This window comes from Brachyistius frenatus, unplaced genomic scaffold (genome assembly GCF_029030835.1).
Source record: "Brachyistius frenatus isolate BFR_SWC_R1_liver_20210118 unplaced genomic scaffold, ASM2903083v1 Contig_93, whole genome shotgun sequence".
Lineage (NCBI taxonomy): Eukaryota > Metazoa > Chordata > Actinopteri > Embiotocidae > Brachyistius > Brachyistius frenatus.
In genome coordinates this window covers 77,680-91,503 of record NW_027210692.1, presented here as the reverse complement: position 1 = coordinate 91,503, position 13,824 = coordinate 77,680, and positions in this window count along the sequence as shown.

The following is a 13,824-nucleotide window of genomic DNA, read 5'->3' as shown; positions in this document are numbered from 1 at the left end:
TGAAATAGCCCAATTTCCTCACATGTAGGTAATAACTTTCACAAAAAGATCATTTTGAAAATTAAGTTAAAAGACAGTTGAATTTGTTTCCTGGTCTGTCCCTTTAACCTGTTTTTGCTTTCAATCCAGATGATTTAAGAAAGTCTCTGATGATACTAAAATACCATCAGAATAACGTTTGAGTATTTTTAAGCAACCCTCTTGGTTTCTTCAAACGGCTAATCAACAATAACTAACCATAAACACAAATATCAACTTTATAAATCAAATATATCAACTGGTTACGGTCGTGAAAAAGTCAGGTGATTACCGAAGTCAGTGCAAAAGTTCACGACAATACATCAAGAGCTGTTGAAATATTTCTATCTGAATCGGGAGTGATGAATCAGCAAACATTTCCACCAACGGAACCTCATGACCAAAAACATTTCTACTAATACTAACACTATGAGGACCAACATTATGCTTTGGACCCATTTATATGTGAATGTAATCCTCCTGCTTGTTTAAAAGATTCCCGATAGGCAATGTGGCGGATGTGTTGTTTGTTGGTACACAAAAAGGACGTCATCGGTCTCGGCTCCTCAGCCTGCTGTACACGAATTCAACCACACGATGGCTCCATTTCACCAACAAAGACACAGTTTTGACAACACGGGTCGAACCTGAGACAGCAGTCGGCATTTGAAGATTAGTTTGGTCGAGCGCCTTGTTTTTATGACTGAGCTTTCCAGGCAACAGGACAAAGATTGGCTTAAAATATAACTTTGTATGCTGCACAGTTGCAAGATTTTTATATGAAATAACATGCCCCCCTTCCAGTCAACATAAAGAGTTCGCTCCTTCTTTAGTTTGAACCTGTCACGTACTTAGGTCTGACTGTGAGTTGAGGATTATATAAATTTAGTATAAAATTACTTTTTTTTTTTTTTTTTTTTTTACATTTATATAACTCAGCGGTGAAAGATGTCTATTAGCTTGTAAAAAAAAAAAGAAAAAAAAAGGCCTGAAGCCAGAATGTTCCACCTCCTCCTCTCTCGCTGCCACACCTTCAGCAGGTAGTGAGAATCTGGGTCCTCGACGTGTCTCGTCAGATCCCATTAATCAGCTGCGGGTCCCCCGGCGGCCCCCGGGCCAGGCCACTAAGCGGCAACCCATACCTACCTGTGTGCGGGTGTGTCCGCCGGCCCGGCCTCATTTGGCACCCTTCGGCAATGTGGCTTCATCCCGCTTCCTCCAATCAAGTCACTCGCACTCCAAATATGGAGCTTCGCAACCTGCAATCTGTGCACGGCGGATGACGAGTGTCCTCCCTGGGGCAGATTTTGAAGGGGCCTGTTTGGAGAGCGTGTCGCGTCGCTCACATGCGCACGGCCGACTGTTTGTCGAGCTTGAGTTTCACCGGCAATTTCTTGTGTGACTTCATTGTTCTCAGGTTTAGAGTTTGCTTAACAGGAAGTATAAATGGATTAAAGTCCCGGGATTAATGTGGAATATCCTCAGCAGCTTCAAATGCCTTAGCCACACTGGAACTCCATGTGGAGGGGGAAACCAAAACACTTTAAATAGACTGATAATCTTTTTAAAAATCAAAAATTGTGACGCAACATTTGGCATAAAAAGGACGTTTTGGAAGCTGCTTCCTCTTCTTCTGCTCTGTGTGGGCTGATTTCAAGTTTATTTAAAATGTATTGAGATATCGAAATGGCTGGGGGAAAGCCTGTGTATATATATTATTGTTATTGTTTATTTGTAATATGCCATAAGGCACGGTATATATAGCTAGATGGGACTTTGAATTACACAAAACTCAAGAAAGTATGTACATAACTGTACAAGAAACAAACAGTGATCCAAAAAAAAAAAAAAAAAACCCACAAGGGATTCATCTAGAGATGTAAATGATCCCGGTCATAAATATACTTTTATGTTCTGGGATTAAGATTCCCCTGAAACAGATAAAGATGTCCAAGTGAGGTTTTACAAAAGGGCTTCTTACAATTCACCCTGAGAGGAACCACGAGGTCACCGAGCCCGGCTATATGAGCGTTTATGGGGGAGTTCAATATCATGAAGTGACATTATCAAATATTAACTCGTGTGACTGCTCGAGGTTGTAACGCTGATGTGATTTTATCGGCTTCATGTCCAAGATCCCAAGGGGATTTATTGTTGATTGTGCACGATAAAAGTGTGCATAATAATTAGTGTGAAAAGTGAGTCTAGATAAATGAAGGTTGCCACATTTCTCAGATTGCAGCTGCCGATCTAAAGTAGACATCTGTTCGTTAGGTTCTCTTCCATGTGACCCGGCAGTCGTTTGATTTGTGATACTGAATTATGTAACCTGACTGTGTGTGTGTGTGTGTGTGTGCGTGCGCGCGCGCGCGCGCGCATATGCGAGGTGATGATATTGTGTTTTTTGAAGCCGGAGGTAAGGTTGGCACTGGGCGAACGACAGCGTCATGGTGCGTTTACTGAGCGTCAGTGAGGGCGGCGGCGGCGGCGGCGGAGGTGGTGCGGAGGTTTGGTCAGGAGGGCGAGCTGACAAAACGAACAGTTCCATCAAATCACGGCAAGACTTTAACATTTGCATTTCCACTGAGTCCGAGCCAGCGAAGAAAGAGCTCTCCATTGAGGGGAAACTTGTTTGACGTGTGAATGAGCGAATGCGTCAGGCCTTTGCCGAAGCACATTCATGCCTTCACAGCTTTGGACAGAGTCTCCGTCTTTAGCTGAGATCCTGCTGGAAAACCTCGGGCCTTTTTTAGTCACTTTTTCCTCCCGTGTAGGCAGCTTGGCAGTCGGGTCGTCCTGCAGTCAAGCTTAGAGCGGCAGGGGCAGGAAGAACAGCTTGTTGATCACTCACTCTTCTCCTTCTTCTTCTTCTTCTTCTTCTCGACCCGACTGTACTGTCACCAGACAGGCAGTCGAAGACATAGTCTCACTTTAGGCGACTGTTTTTATTTTATTTTTTTTGGTCCAGAATGGCCTTTACTCGCCCCAGAAAGCAACCCTTCCTTCTTCCCGGGTATATTCTCTCGAGGTCACTTTTAAAACAGAGCTCCTCGTGATCCGTTTCCTGTCTCACGGCATGTGAAATGAGACACTCCTGAGTCCTGGAGATGCAGCTTCAGAGGAGCTATGAGATGACAGATCCTGAATGAAAACCGTCCATGTTTGGGAGAGACCTCGTTCTCGCCTCTCGGCTTGCCAGTTAGTAAAATTAGATCTGGCAGTGGTCCCGTGTAAAACCACAACAGGCAGCAGGTTTGTGCATATTTGATGTTGACAGTTTGAACCTGTGGCCGTCTGAAAGCGCCCGAGAAACACGCCGTTTTGTTAACCGTCACGGCTTAACTCCTGCCAGGCTTTGCATAACGCGGAGGAACACCGCTTTCCCACGGTGCTTTACATGTATTTTATTTCAGGAGTAATTGTTGGAAGTGTGTTAAAGGTGGAGCTATCGTGGCTGACTCCAAGGCAATATAAATCTGCAGTTTTAACCACCGAAGATAAAGTGTTATTACCGAACCCTTTCGGTGAGGTGTTGCCGAGCATTGTTGCACGCTAAAACTCTGATTCAGAGGAGTTAGGAGGGATATGCAACGTAAACAACTTCACGGCTACAAAGCTGCTCCTTGAACCTGTTGCAGGTCGATCCGATTTACGCAACCTATCAGCGGAGCGCTCCGGTGAAAAGTGTTTTCATAACCAGGCAGCATTCAACCACAACGGCTCGAGGCCTCGGGTCAAGGGAGAACCTGCCAAGAAGAACAATTGTTCCGCTGCCCTGCCCAGTTCTCTGCACACTGTTTTTCATATCTAAACCAACTCTTATAAATTCATTTGATAACAGCCTGTATTTCAGTGTATCAGATAATAGTCAAATGTTTGCATCTGTATTACCATGCTCCTTTATAGTGTTGATAGGTTGTTTTTTAAAAAAATTTTTTTAATTTACTTAACAATTTGGAATAACTTTGCTTTACTCGAGTGTTTCCATTTTGTGCTACTTCATACTTGTACTCTGGTGTATTTTCCTTTTCACCTACTGCGGTTACTCAAAGCTCATTGGTTCGGACAGCAGCTAGATTAAAGTAGGAGGCTGGAGGCAGAGAGGGGATGGGGGTGTTTATTCACCCACAATGCAACGCTCAGGAAAAACACGGGACTTGATCAACCAACAAACAAACAAAACAATAAAGAAACTAAATGAATCACTCATGATTCCTAACTTTACTTGGCAACTTGTTATAGACTGCTCTTGACTAACCCCCCCCCCCCCCCCCCAAAAAAAAAAAAAAAAAACCAACACCTGTCACTCCACAGGGTAGCCTGAGCCACAAAACTTGATAAAAACGAACAAGCCAATGGCATACATACAAATATTTACATGAACATATTTCTCAATAAATGTACAATCTTATCAGAGTTTGGTTTCAGACTCCGCATACAACGCCAAACGTCTCAAATTTGAACTTTGAATAAACAGCTCACCCCTCCTCACTCAAGCCACTTGGTTCCTCCCAGAACGTTCAATTCGGCGGTCCGACCTGCGCGCGTCCGCGACACCTGTAGCCCGAACACCTTGAGGAGGAAATACTCAAACAGAGGTACGAAACTGAACATGATACCCGCACTCGCTTAACACAAACGTGCGCTTCGCGACGAGGCTTTCAGTTCATTGACTTCGACAGAAACTTGCGCAGTTGAAAGCGCCACTTTCTATGAGCGCAACCAAACTTTCCGACCCCACGTGCTTCCCACCTACGTCAGCGCCAGCAGAGCGGCGGCGCGTTACAACGACACAACGGTAGAAAACAACGAATCCACAATTAAACGCGTCCGGTCCCCGTACCTTTGCTGTTATTCCCACTCTTCAAAGAAGACTTTCATTACTCTCATATCAAATAGCAATGAGAATCTTATAAAAAAAAACAACAAACAAACAAAAAAACAAACAAACAGTGGATTGTTAGTGATTAAAAGCGGTGGTTTACAACGTCTTAAGTTTTTATAATCCTTTTAAAAAAAAGGCAGGATATGAATAATTCATCTTGCATTTATCCCCTGAAGTCAAGTTGAGAACAGAAATGAAAAGGAGCTTAAAAACTCCTCCTCGAGTACTGTGTAAAAGCACAGTTTGCATTATTATGATTTTATGCTTCGTAATTCTTCTACTCCATCACATTTCAGTAACGGATATCGTATTTTTCGGTACTGTATTTCCATTCATTTGACAAATCTTGAGAGTTATTTTTCAGATTAAGGGTTCACGTATAAAACACAAGTGTTGAAATGCGATGCAGGTGTTTTCTATTGAACAAAAAGCATTACTGCGCAAAGTCTAGAACATTACAACATAAATAATCTGTCTTGCAATGTATTGTTGATAATGTAACAGGAGCTACATAATCTTTCTTGTGCAGTAGTTTGAGTGCTGAACTTTACGAACAGTATTTTATTTTTTAGAGTTGCGTATTTCTACTTCGCGTCAGTTCTTTTAACACCGGTTGGAAACTACCAAACGAGTTCTCCTTCAACCAGTCCGGTAAAATGCTTCTCGCACACTGACGATCAGTGCATTTTGCTGGTGATACTTTAAACATTCACATCAGCAGCAGTTTGAATCTAGGAGTTAACGCAGAGTGTCTCTTAATTGGCACTAAAGTAAAAAAAACAAAACCTAAAAAAAAAAAACCAGGAAGACTTTGTGTCCCACTGATTATCCCTCTTGACCCTTCCCTTGTGTTGCTCCTCTGTTCGGTGTGTCCGGGCCTGTCAACAGCAGCTCTTCTCTCCAGGTACGCAGCAGAGCATGAATTATGGTAACAGCTGCTGGAAGGAGAGAAAATAACAGCGGTTATTAAAATGAATGCTGCCGCTGCCTCTTATGTGGTCCGGGGGATACGGTTGCAGAAGGAGCGTGAACTTCGTTCGGGTGCGCGTTCAACATCCATCCTTGCCTCTGTGAGTATGCTCCTTTACTTTGTGTGTGTGTGTGTGTGTGTGTGTGTGCGCGCGCGCGCGCGTGTCATCCCTGCTTAATCTCAAGTTCAGCTTCGTTTTCCATTTGGCCTTTTTAGAACCAGGTTCTTGGGCACTGATCAGTGTCTTATTTGTCCAACATAACCGATGCCAGCTTGCCTTCAGTCCAGCAGGCCCAAGGGCCCCAGTCTGCGTTGTGTCTTAACATGGTCCGCTAAGCTTCAAACAGACGCCGCACTGTACTGGCGCTCCGGCCCGTCCCGGTTCCCGACTTTGAAGTGGTATCCATGCACTTAGCACATTCTAACGTCATCATAGTTTGGTTTTTGATGGGATCCAACTGGAGAGCCTGGCTCTGTTATGCTGGCTCCTTTTGAATTGAGCGTTTTATTCTCACTTCTTCTCCCCATCAAACGTGACCGTAGACACTTATTTGGCCACTTAGGATGCAGCAACTGGTTTCTTTATGCCTGTTAGCATTAAAAGATGGCACTTCAGATGTGGTACTTTTAACTGTGATCGACCCTCTAACAGTTCTGGAGCGTTGGCATTTTCCATTTCCTTCCAAGAGAATGTTTTGAGACCAATCATTGGACAAACTCAATGATTTAATGTTTACGTGAAGTCATTTTTGTGTAATTCTTTCCTGCATGTGTGTGTTCTGAAGCCAAAAGTCTTGGCATACCATTCAATTTATCCAGTGAAATATCTCAACATATACTTGATGGACTGGCACGGAATTTGGTTCAAACATTCATAGTTCCCAGAAAGAGGAATCCCATTGACTTTGTGATCCCTTCCATCTTTTCCTTTTGCCACAGCATAAGGTTGAATGTTTTTTTTGTTTTTTTTTTGCTTTTTAGGAAATACTCTTATCTTGGCAGCCTCTCAGACCTGCTAGCGTTGCTGTATAGACTATTCAAGTTTGAATAATAGTCCAAACTGAGTGAAGAATGACACATTGTTGAGGCTATAGGTGATTACAATTATAGCGTGAACTATTATTGAAAGGAAATGGTGGAAGAGGTGTACAGTTCCCTTCTTCCCGCTCTTCCCTGTCTCCGTGTGTGTGTGTGTGTGTGTGTGTGTGTGTGTGTGTGTGTGTGTGTGTGTGTGTGTGTGTGTGTGTGTGTGTGTGTGTGTGTGTGTGTGTGTGTGTGTGTGATGAAGGTCGGGCCTTAGTGCCGGTAAGAAATTAGCTTCAGGTACAAGCAAACTGCCATTTCCTAGTTACAACTTAACTGTATTTAACGACATTACCGTCACATCACCTGCCTGTTTAAACCAACAAACACTCGCGTGTCTTTCTGCATACATAATATTTTAAAATTCAAACTGGCCCAAGATAAGAATCTTAACAGGCACTACTCATCCCCCGGGGCTGTGTCGCAAGGGCTTCGTGTTGCGTAAGCAGCGTCTTAATCCGCCCCATCATGCTTTCCCAACGGTGGGAGAATGACTCGCCTGCAGAAGGAAGTGTTTGTGTTTTCCGTGCGGAGGTTCCAAGCGGCGGTGGTGGCGGCGGCGGCCGGGTCCGACAGGCCTCTTGAGGCGCTCCAGGGTGCCATTAGGCTGAGTGACCGTGGCTGAGTGTGTGCGTGTGCATGCTGCTGTGTTTTTGGTTTTCTGTTTCCTCTTGTTGGCTTGTTGCCTCCAAAATGGCTCTAAGCAGCCATGGCTTGTTTTTTTTTTTTTTTTTTTTTTTACTCCCCAGGTGTAATAACCCCTGATGGGGCTTTTGATATAGAACTTATAGTTGTATTGCTCCAGCTGTGGAGACAGTACAGGCACAGTGATGAAGGGCAGCTCAGTCCATTTAATGAAGTGCTTGAATTCCATGTTGAGGCACTTTAACCCTACATGAATGTCTCGGTGTCATGCTACTTCAACTCTACTACGTTTTACAGGAATATATTCAACATTTTTTTTTTAAATTTAAAAAAAAATTTTTTTTAATTGAACTACATTCATTTGACAGCTGTGGTTACATTTTAAATCAAGATTCAAGGCTTAAAGTTGATTTTAATTTAATCATAAAAGCATGAAAATTACAGTGCTCCCATCCTGAAAATGAATATCCATAAAACCACAGTATTAAAAATAATTATTCAGCAACAAGAACCATTAACATTTACATTAAAACCGCGATTGTTTTGTCACCGTGCGATCTTAAACCCGAGACCGGGGTTTGCCAGACTTTTTTGTTTTGAGACCCGTCACCAAACAATCATTACGGTAAAGATGAACTTTGATGTTTGGTTATGCCGATATATCTGTAAACAATCATGCCGTAACTGTACGAGTCATTTGGAGCCATTTCTTGGACAAACTATTCCGTGCATTGTGCTTATTCCCAGCGATCCTTCCCATCCCACTTTGACACTGAGTAGCCCCTCGCTGTGCATCAACACGTCGACCGCGCTATTCCTGACACCTCGGCTCACGCCTTCATCCGCGAAGGCGAGCGCAGCGTCTCTCGCCCGGACCAGCGTCTTCTTTTCGTTTTTGCCCCGTGTTGAAGCTTTATTTTTCTTTTTACACGCGAACGTGCGCTAGCCCAACTATAAATAACTGCGTGCTGAAACGAACTGCTGATAGGCGGCCTCGGTGCGGCTGCTGTTTGTGCAGGTGTGCTGCGCGATGACGTGTGACTACGAAATATGCTGCACATTCATAGCTTTTGTTTTTTCAACCATTTGCTCCGTTTTGAAAAAGCTCCCCCCCCCCCCCCCCACCCCCCTCCACCACACACACACACACACACACACACGTACACACACCATTAGAGAGCCAAGAAAAACAGGCCGATTTCCGGCCCGGGTCAATTCTGTGGCGCAGACACCCCACCACCCCCCCACCCGACCGCTCCTCCGCCAGCCGTACCCCCGCGTTCACCCTCTCCGAGCCTCTCCGAGGCGGAAAGCAGAGAGAGGGCACAGTCAGCGTTTATTTATAGAGCCGCTTTGATGTGTGGACTCGCGGCTGATATTTCCAAGGTGCGACGTAAAGCTGCGGGCGACCCGGTGACCTCTGCGGAGAGCCACCCGTGAGCTCCGCTGCCCCCGCTGCGGATTATTCCTCCTCTCACGGCGATTGGAGCCGCGGACGGAGAGCTCGTACTCCGCCTGGCACCGGGCCAGCGCTGAGCTTGTCGGTACAAATGTTCTTCACGAGAGAGCACGACTTTATTTGACATGCAACTTGCAACGCTGTGGGGCTTAATGCTCGTGTAATGACTGTACCTCCCCGTAGGAACCCGAAAGCGGGCAATCTTTTATTGTAGCCCTCCTCCCCCTCCCACCACCACCACCCCCACCCCACCCCACCCCCGCCAAACATTAGCATTTACGAGCAATTGAAAACAGTTTCATTGCACATTAATATAGTTGTGAGAAGAACATTTTTAAGTATGTTTGAATGGAACTGTTAACCTGAAGCGTTTATGTGTCATTAAGTATGATTACGGTCATGATTTGCTATTGTAAAATTTTTATTCACCGGGGATGCATGCATTGTAGATTTAATAAATCGTAGCTGCTTCGTACGATAATAAACACTCGTGTTTCTAACTACGTTGTAATGTCTTGTACTAAACCCTTTCTGTCATATGTTATACTGCCTGTAAATGTGAAATAGGAGGTTAAAGTATAAGGGTGAAAAATGCAAAGTCCAAAAACCAAAGAGGGTCAAGCAGCAAAAAAGAAAAAGAAAATTGCAGAATTTGGCAACAGCTAAAACAGCATCTGCTCGACCTGTTCGGTCTGTTTGGTCTGCTCGTGTTGACTTTGGCGCAGAGCTCGGCGTGGTTTGTGTAGTCCGACTGTGGTCCTCAGCTCTCCTCATGGGAGCTTCTCCTTCCTATAAACCCCTGCCCCCCCCACAACCCCCCTCGTCCCCACTCCTCGCCTTGACCTCCTCCCTCCTCCTCCTCCTCCCCTGCATTTTATGAAGCAGTTAAGTTATTTTACATCATGTCTACTCTCCACAACAACCCCCCCCCCCCTCCCCGTTCTACAAATCTCTCTTGTCATTATGAAAACAGTCCTCGGCTTGCTGCTTTGCACGCCAGCATCTGGCGATTAGAATGGCCCCTCTGTGGACCGGGGACCCGGGCACTCTGCGTCTAAAAGTGTGTGTTTCGTGGAATAGGAGAAGGCGGATGAGTGATTGCTCGCAGGTGACCGGCGCACGAGCTGCCCGATAGGAGCCGGTTTCTGTGTGACGGGAGAAGTTTCCAATGTCAGGTGTAATTATGACGAATGGCCCGAGCTCAGGTGTCCTCGTAAAGAGCCCTCGAACGGGTTGCACTCGGCGTCGTCGGATCGGAACGCGAGACGTCGGGCGCCGCCCGGATCACATCCGGAGCGCGAAATGAAGCGCGTGCAAAGTCGAAACGGACACGAGCGCAGATTCTCGCAGCGGCTAATCGAAGTCCTCTGTAAGTGGCGTAATCTTGACAAACGGCTCCGCGACCTAATGAAAAACGGGAACGGCTGCGAAAACGGCTGCTCGGCGTCGGCTCTGCGCGCCGCAGCGTTTTCAGTACGGAGGCCTTATTTGGGCTGCCTACCCAGCCTTCACGCCATCTCACTTTTGGCCTCTGCGCGCTGCTCAGCTGGCGTCGACGGATGGCTTGCATGCGAGGTGTTTTGGGAACAATTTAGACGTCGGTAAACTGCAGCTGCAGACAGATGAGTTACACACTCTGCCCCTCTAAAGCGCGCGAGTCTCCGCATGCACATCGGCTTTACACCGTGGCACCCCCTCCCCTTAACATCCCTTGGTCGTAGCGTTATGTTTCATGTACTCTGCCGTCGATGTCAATTTGATGATCTTTGGGTTTTGGACTGTTGGTCGACAAAACGAGAGTTATTTATTTATTTTTTTACTTCTTATGACATGTTGATTGTGCTTTGCTCTCATGGCGGAAGACGTACGATGTGCTGGTTTTACCTGGTAGAGTTTGCGCTGCACCTCATTTCCACACGGAGAACTTTTTGAACGCTCGTGTAGTCGTTGCTTTGCCAACACGTTGTTGAAACGCGTTCGTCTTCTCCTTCTTTTGATGCTTAATTGGAAAACAGCTCCCAGGTGCATTAGCGCCACTTTCTGGCAGTGACATTGCATCACTCCCAGGCACCGGTAAAAACAAGGGAAAACATATCTTTTTAAACTATTCAAATTTGTATGATGTCTGTATTTATCCGTACCCCAGGAATTCAGAGCAAACATAAGTCGGACATCCCAGCATAACTTCACGACAGTACTTTTACTATTTCTGGTGTTACAGGTGACATTATATAAATACAGCATACTAAAAAGACGAGGACGCTCTTTGCTTCCCCCTGCTACCACAACCATTAAAGGTTCAATGCCATAAAAATATATTTCTTATTAGAATTGGGAAAATTACTTAGTAATCTTGGATAATTCATTTTAGCACTGACATTTTATCTTACACATACTGCAGAGTAAGAGTGGGAAATGCTAGTAAATCTCAGAGCTCACAGCAAACAGAAATAAGTGAGGCATGATCTGACCTGTGAGGTGAGCATGTGGTGTAGTTCTTTTTTTTTTTTTTTTTTTTTTCTTCCCTAAAGCGATGCCAGTTCCTAATAGTCTTTAATCCTCATCCATCATCTTGGCAGGCCCTTCACTCCATCCAGCTCACTAATTGGTTGAGACCCAGTGGCCAGACAGTACACCGAGTTCACCGTTATTGTGATGTAACAGTGGCAATTCTACCTGAGGGCTCCCCTTTTGTTTCTCCTGAGCTGTTTTCCACCTCTCTTAGTCAGCATGCTTCAGGTTAGTGATTGATATCTGTCTGTAGACACACAAACACACACCCTGTAACCTTTCATTAGCTCTCACAAGGAGCCTTTTAATGTTTGCTCAGGCTGTCAATCATAGAAGCAGGCGGAGACACACACACACAGGCAAACAGCGCGCACACAAACACACAAAACACGCACGCGCACGCCTTTCAAGTGATACAGATGGAAAATAGGTTGTGCAAACTGGATTTGCAGGTTTGGGGCTTTTAGCAGCAGCAGCAGCAGCAGCAGCAGCACCGAGTGAGTTGTGTGAATGCCTGTCGAAGGCCGGCATGAGTAAGCAGGTCTGTCTCATTGTCTGTGAGTTCATCAACTGACCTCATTCTTTAATTTCCCTGGAAAACAACTTGGTCAGGCTCACATGGAGCCAAGACTACCAGGTCTAGACAATGACTGAAAAAAACCAGCAGGACCAAGCGGTAATGCTGATTGCGGGGAATCCTGTTCTCATGTCGGCCACAAATTGTCAATGGAACCTCAGTAGAGAGTAAAACTTGTGTCAGTGAGAAGAAGCTCCCATTGATTTATTATTTTAATTCCAATCCTTCTGCTTAACTATAAAAGATAAGGCGGCTGTCTTTTTGTTTCGACAAAATCCCCCAATTGACTGAGTGTTTGATTTAGTGATGCAATTCAGACACAGTACGATATTATACTTTTTTTGCAAAAATTGAAGTTGATTAATTGATCTTTTCTTTTTTGTTTTTCGTTAAGAAAAAAAAGATTGACAACTCTTTTTGCTGGGCAGGTTTATTTACCATGTTCACCATCTCAGTTTTGCACGCCAACATTTGCTCGTAAGCTCTAACCAAAGAACAGCTGAGGTTTACGGGAATGCCATTAGATTTCGCAATGCAATATTTCTCCCATTTCTCCAGGTAGATAAAATCAATTGGTTTCAAATCTTAAATTAGAACGCTGTATTTCACTCTTTTTCAAGCTAACTAACTTTTAGCCACACTGTAACTGAATAGGTAAGAGGAGCTTCTCTGTGCGCCGCCGCCAAGCTAGCACCGTCAACCGATGGCCTCATTGTGAGGCGTTTAGCAGAAATCTTCCAATTGTAGCTCCAAAAAAAAAAAAAAGCAGTTACACTCTCCCCTTTAAAGTGCTTGAATCTCTGCGTGCACATCGGTCACACGCCGCGCCACCTACAGCCACAGGTAAATTCGCATCCTGTAGAAAACACTGCAAAGAATTGGACAAACTGATGACCGACGCCCACGATCAGGCTGTTTAATTCTGCTCACCCTCGTATATGCGTGTTTCACTGTCTTTCATTCACTTTGAGATACGAGTGACGGAGGGAAGGTTCCTCTTGTCTCGTTCTTAAAGTGCGAAGGCCTTTTCTGTCACCGCGATATGAGCAGACAGTTTATTCACCTTTTCTTGAACTTGCTGGAGTCTTCCAACAATAACAACCAAAAACGGCTTAAAACGCATGTCAGCTGTGTTTTAAGAAATACTTGAAATTACGTGAACCTATCCTTTAAGTCGTTTTTTTTGTTTTTTTTTAATGACGATTAGCTCTATAACTGTTAGACGTTGGAGGAGGATTTGATTGGTCCCCTGCAGCTGTTAAAGGACAAGGCCAGACTGGTGCTACAAAGGTCACGGGGTCACAGTGTGAGGGGAGTTCACACTCTCTCGGAACAGACTGTGAGTCCTGTCCAGCTTGTGTCACAATGCGACCTTGACTGGGAATGTGGGATGCTGGGAATGTGCGTGTTTCGGAGCGCTCGTCCTCTGGGACGATGTGAAGCAGATCTTTTGACAGCGCGGCTGTGATCCTGGGGGGCCGGGGGCGGCCGAGGGCGACAGACTGGTCCGCGGGTCGCTTTCCACAGGACGCCCGACGCCCTTTGATGTCCGCTCACCGCAGCCCGCCGACAGTTGGTGCTTCTCCGCGTCCTCGCCTGTTCCACATTACTCGGACGCAGACCACCCATATCTGAAAAAAATGTCCCCTGGCAGGTTTACATTTTCTCAAGAATGT